The sequence below is a fragment of the Crocodylus porosus genome, unplaced genomic scaffold (genome assembly GCF_001723895.1).
Source record: "Crocodylus porosus isolate Cpor-Errol unplaced genomic scaffold, CroPor_comp1, whole genome shotgun sequence".
Taxonomy (NCBI): domain Eukaryota; kingdom Metazoa; phylum Chordata; order Crocodylia; family Crocodylidae; genus Crocodylus; species Crocodylus porosus.
The window spans coordinates 57,708,005-57,714,395 of NW_017728950.1; positions in this window are offsets into that span (position 1 = coordinate 57,708,005).

Genomic DNA, 6,391 nt, shown 5'->3' on the forward strand with positions numbered 1-6,391 from the left:
AACAGAGATAGGGGGAAAAGCTGACTCTAAGTACCATTTCCACTACCCTCATAACAGAGGCACTTGGAGCACAAGTTAGAGAATCCCCAAGGGATCGCTCCACCAGCCAGAAGTGATTAATCCTGCCATAGTGTCTTCTTTATCATCCCTGATACTCAGAAATGGCGGAGAATAAACTGTTGGCTTTAATCTGCCCAGAGAATTTCTATACATAGAGAAAATGTCTAGCTGCCCCTTCAAACAGTTTTCTCAAACAGACTTGTGCAAAGCAGCTGTGCAACCCCCAGGGCTTTACTTACTTGTGGCTGCCTGCCTCCCTGCCTGACTGCGTTGTCTGTCCCAGAGGAGCAGGCAGGGAAGGGTTAACCTTCCTGCCCAGCCTCAGCTATTACTGGGCTGCTGTTCTTCTGGCCTAGAGAGCAGCAGAAGTAGGAGGGCAGGCTGGGCAGGCATGTTAACCCTTCCCTGCCTGCTCCCCAGGATACGCAGCCCAGGCAGTCGCAAATAAGCAGGGGCAAGGTGAGGGGCAGGGATTTGGGGTGCTGGGGAGGGCAGAGGATATGTGGAGTGGGCCCAATCTGGTCCAGCAGGGAGGGGGAGGCTGGTGGGGTGTTTACATTGAGGTGTAGTGTAGCTTGGCTGCATTATAGGGATGCAAACCCTCCAGGATTGCCCTGAAGTCTCCAGGAATTAGATATAAATGTCCAGGAGAGTGCTGAGAGTCACCTGGGAGGTAAATGAGAGGGGATTCATTAAAATAAATATTAAATGTTGAATCTGATTTAAACAGTAGTCCGGTGGGTTTTTAAAATGTAATAGTAATGTGTCTTTGCCTCTCTGATGTAAAGTCTGCACACCGTAATCCATAACTGATATACACAAGCATGCAGGCGCATTCACATTGTGTGTCATGGGTGCACTGGCATTCCAGAAACCGCCAGGAATGGATTGAAACAGAGTGGGCAACCTTACTGCACTTGTGTAAGATGAGTTTTATAGCATGGATCAGAGAAAATCCTGACCTGGAGTGGCTGAGTTGTATAACCAGTGCTTAAAACTAGTTTCAGGTGTTAATGTGCAGACAGTCCAGGGGTTAAGAGCTCCAGGAGCTACCCAAAATTACCATGTAATAAGACCCTTAGGCAAGTCAGGTCCTAGGGCAGGGGCAGGCAATTATTTTGTGCAGAGGGCTGCTTACTGAGTTTCGGCAAGCCGTTGAGGGCCACATGACAGGCAGCCCAAGGCAGATTATATTAATTTTCTAATTTTTTAGGGGTCCCGTGGGCCAGATAGAATGGCCTGGCAGGCTGCATCTGTCCCCTGGGCTGCATTTTGCCCACCCCTGTCCTAGGGTAATCCAAGGTTTGGAGGGGCTAGGGGGAGAAACAAAAACACCTCTCTCCTTGCAGCCTTTTCTGGTGCATTTTTCCAGACTTGTCACGCCATCATTTGCTATATGAAATCTAGCTTTTTATGCACCAAGAGTGTGCATAAACTGTTACTTAAGGTCAGCTGTGAGAAGTCACACCTAACTAGCCAAGCCACATAATTTGTCCGTCCCTGTTTAAGTGTTATTTTATGGACACTGTGCATTGTTTGTTTTTGAGCAACATCCTTCTAGGAATCAGTCTGCCCACTACTTCTGTCTCCTGTACAGTACTAAGTTCTAATTATGGGCAGTAGAAACACAGTGAAATGGATAGAAGGATAGAAGATAGGTACAAGAAGTTGTAACATAATTGATTGGCAGGCTGGGGGAAGGGCAAGTTTCCTGTTCTTGCAGCCTACAGTGCAAAGGTGAATTCTAAACATACTGCAGAGAAGGATAGGTTAGAAGCTTGACCTAAAAACTCAGCAGGGCCTAGAGGGGTTTGGCTAAGGGGGGACGGGCTCATTTTAACTAGTATGTGTGGGCTTGAGGGCAGCCTAAGTAACAATTAGACATTATCCCAAATGACTTCCTGCTCCTCTAAAGAACTCTTTAGTGATATCCTGATTTCTAATGCAACTCTTCAGAATACTTGAACCAAGAGCACTCGGATGCTTCAAGGGCAATTCTAATCCAGCCACATTTCACTTATAGACAGCATAAAAAATATATTAACATATGGAAAAATAACAAAAACCTGCATACAGATCCTTGCCTCCATTTCCTCACTGCTCTACCAGGCCTTTGGGCTCAGTTCAGTTTGCATTCAGGATTCTGCTGAACTGCCTCTTACTTTCTTCTTATTTTGATTGGTGATAATGAGCTACCCTGGGCAGATTTTTTTTCTTGTTATATATGCCAGGTTTTTTTTTCAGGTGATGTCCCTGGGGTCAGTGTCAAATCACATTGCTTGCTTACCAGCCAGTCTGGAAGGATGGGATTCCCTGAGTGTGACCCAATCATTCATCATTCAGATGGAAAAATCCTTAACTAGAGTCAGATTTAAGAAACAACCCTCCATTGTTAGCTCTCTGCAAACTGTTAAATAGTTCTCCTACCCCTCCTGTGCATGTCAGCTCTAACATGGAGGTGTAAAGTTTAAATGAAAGTTCAAAAATTTTTATCATAAAAAAAATCCTTCCCAAAATGAAATGAGGTTTGTAGGTTAATATAACCTACATACTAAACATATACTAAATATATATATATATATACACACTACGTCCAAACACATATTAAGCCAGTGGTATGTAACCATGTTAAACTCAAGGCGATCCCTGAGCTTTCACTTGTTTGTTGACTAAAATAATAGAGCAATTCTTCTGTTGTGAAGAACTCAAGACTGCAAGTCAAAATGTTTTTGACACTGTGGATTCCAGTTTGATATGATAAGAAATTCCTGCCCAGAGAAGCATCCCATCTACTGACTTCTCTGTGAAATATGAAACACCATAACCAGAAGGAAATATGAATACACCCCGCTTACTAAGAAACAACTTTGAGGTAAGAGACTATTCCAACTTTTCTCTGAGTCTAATCTGCATATAAATGGACTTTTCCAAACAGGCGATTTTACCACCTTCAACTCTCCTATGAAATATGAACTTTCATTTCTACCCAGGAGAACTTTTACAATCTTTTCTCCAATGCCTGATGAAGGGTGTTTGCATCCAAAAGCTTGCAATTAAATAATTTTTTTGGCAAAAATCTAGTTGATCTAATCAAAGATATCACCTCTACCACAAATCCTTATTATTTGAAATCTCTGTGTTTATCTTATGAATCAAGTGTAGGTGTTTTTACACCTAACAGTGCTAGTATTGTGTGACACCCTTAAAAGTACCTCACAGCACCACAGGGTGCCACATCACCATAGTTGGGAAGACTATCCTTATGCCTGAAGAAGGGTGTTTGTGTCCCAAAGCTTGTGAAGAACAATTTTTCCAACTATTTAGTTGGCCTAATAAAAGATATTACATTTACCCAAAGAACCTTGTCTGTACTAAACCATCAAACCCTTACAAACATAGATGATTGGGTTGGGAGAGCCTTGTCAGTCCTGCACGCAGAACAGGCTTGGGCAAGGCATGCTTCAGAAACCCCCAGAATTCTCAGTGTCCCGGGAAGCTGGGGGAATTGTTGGACCAGACAAGGAGAAGTACTAATAACGTCTACAATCTATGTTACCCCAGTATCAGTAGAGTACAGAATTGGAAATGTGTGAGAATTTGCCACTCACACTCCCATTTAGAGCACAGTGGACATGAGGTATTTGTCTGATTTATTCACTTGCACAACAGGTTAGTCCATATCCTAAATGAGTTGGCACACAGCACCAGAAGCCTGTAGTACAAGAAAAGTGATTATTTTGTCTGGAAAAGTCCTTAAAATATGAGAAGCTTTAGTACTTCCCTATAAAGATTGCCATCTGTGATACATTTATTTAAAGCTCTCATATCATGCTATATGCAAGGAACATCCTCGATCCTGTGCTGGCAACTAGCTTTCAGAATTCTGACATCTAAGAATGCACTTAGGTTCCTTATTTCAGGGGTGCAGGTTGTAGCTGTGTTGGTCTAAGGACGTAGGCAGACAAGGTTCTTTGGGTCAATCTGGTATCTTTTATTAGACCAACTCAAATAGTTGGAAAAATTCCTCTTTGCAAGCTTTTGGGCACAAACACGCGTGACAGGGCCATCCCTAGGGGTGTGTGGGGCCCAGGGCATACCAGCCTGTGCGGGGCTGGGAGGTTAGTGAGCAGGGCAGGGGAGCAGCTGGAAGCAGTGGTGCACAGCAAGCATGGTGGAACTGGGAGCATGTGGCAGCCACGGTGGGGCCTGTACAGCACTGTCCACAGGGGCCCCCAAAGTGCAGGGCCTGGGGCAGTTGCTCCAATTCTTCACACCCCAGACAAATGCCTGATGAAGGGTATTTGTGCCCAAAAGCTTGCTAATAAGAATTTTTCCAACAATTTGAGTTGGCCTAATATATTATATTTACCCAAAGAACCTTGTCTGTTTATGTTCCTTATGCTTATGTAATGTTCATGTTCCAGTTTATTATATTAAATCTCACTGCAGCTTCCTGTGTTGAGAAAGGGAAGAAGAAGAATCCTCAACCAGTTGAGTTAAGTAAACTAAAACAAGGATATGCTTACAGATAAAAAATAAGACAAAATTTAGAGACCTGGGGCCTTCAGCGGTTGAGAAAAACATGTTGTTGTAGCAGTCTTTCTGTTAATGTCCTCAACTGCCCTTCCATTGTAAAAAAGTGAGTTATTTGCCAGTATCCTAAATGCTAATAATTGCCCTCCTAAAAGACTATAAAGGTGGTAACTACCTATTGGACTCTTTCCATTAGCAATCTAGTCCACAATTCCCTCAGCTATTAATCTTGTCTAATAACTTTGAGGAAAATTCAAAATCTGCACTGTGCATACAAAAAGAGCTGGAAAGATAACAGTTTATGGTACAACAGAATTTCGTTTGCTCCGACGGAATGAGGGACATAAAATTTATTCAATGTAGAAAGAGTTGGAGGGAAGCTAGATGTATGTAGATGTATGTTGACATTTGGTATAATAAATAATTTCTTTCACAGCATTCAGGTATTGTAATGATGAGCATCTAAACAGGTAAACATATACAAAGTTAGAAAACAAACATAGATTTTCAGGGAAAATTGCTTTTATTTGCAGCTGGTATTATATCACGGCCGTGACAAGCTTCTGCTTTATTAAAACAAAGAAAACTGGAGGCAAGTAGCCTGAATGAAAGTTTACCCAAGGCTTAAACTTGGCACGGTTTCAGCTTGTGACTGAAGATGAACAGTAGCAACATTTCATATTTATGTAGTCTTTTCTGCCACATCACATCAGAAAAAAAAAAATCTCTGGCTGGGAATCAAACAGAGTAGCAGCAGCATCCTGGTGTGAAGATGGCAGGAAGGGGGAACAGAGGCTGCCTAGGCAGGGCACATTGTTCCCCATCATCTGGCATGTCTCCCCCTCTTTCACATTTTAACTGGGGTTTGGTAGCCTTTGGCATCTCCCTGTATTTGCAGGAAGAATATGTTTTATAAATGATGGCAGAGTGGATGGGCTAAGTGCCCTGTGCTGTGGCAAGTTAGGATGTGAAGTTTTGGTGGTCTCAGGGTTGATGGTAGTCTTTTGCAGCATTTAGGTGATGGTTGTATGGGATGGTTTGGACAGGGATCATGCTGCCTCAGGAAGGGGACTAGACTAGATGAGCTTTGGGGGCCAGCCCCTCTTCTCTGTGACTCTGTAACACTGTTGTTGTTGAGAGGGCACTGAAACTGCCTCTGTGGCTCTGTGGACATACACAAAACTACAACTCTTGGTTCCAAAATGATACCTTTTATTAGACCAACTGGGAAATTGCAAGAAAAATGTCCTTTTCTGCAAGCTTTCAGGATCAAAATCCCTTTGTCAGACTCTGGGAAAAGTATAGATGGTACAAGATGGGCAAAAGTCCCCATAGGTGGAAAAAAAACTTCATTTTTGCACAGAGGGAGCTGAAGATGGAAAGTTGTCCCTGTGGGGCCATGAGAGTGTCTGTGCGAGCTGTGCTGAGTAGCTTTTTGATGTGTAGATCAGGTAGGATTCCTTCCCTGGAGGTGTCAGATGGCAGAAAGGCAGGAAGGTAAAAGAACTTTCTTCTTGTTCTGCAACAAAGTTTCAAATCCAAAATCGGCTAAAACTTGGCATCTTCCATGTTTCGGGGGTGTACACCTCTGTGACTCAGTAACTCTTACTGACGGGTGACTGACACTTTGAAGCAGTTTGCGGCTTGGGGGGGCAGGCAGGGAGGAGATGTCAGCGGGGAAAGGGGCTGAGGTGGTGTCTGGGGGCCATCTGGTGAGAAGGGAGACGGGACGGGGGAGCTCTGGCAGCGAGGGGCAGTGGGGACGTGAGAGGAATGGGGGGCGGGGGGAGGCGTGCCG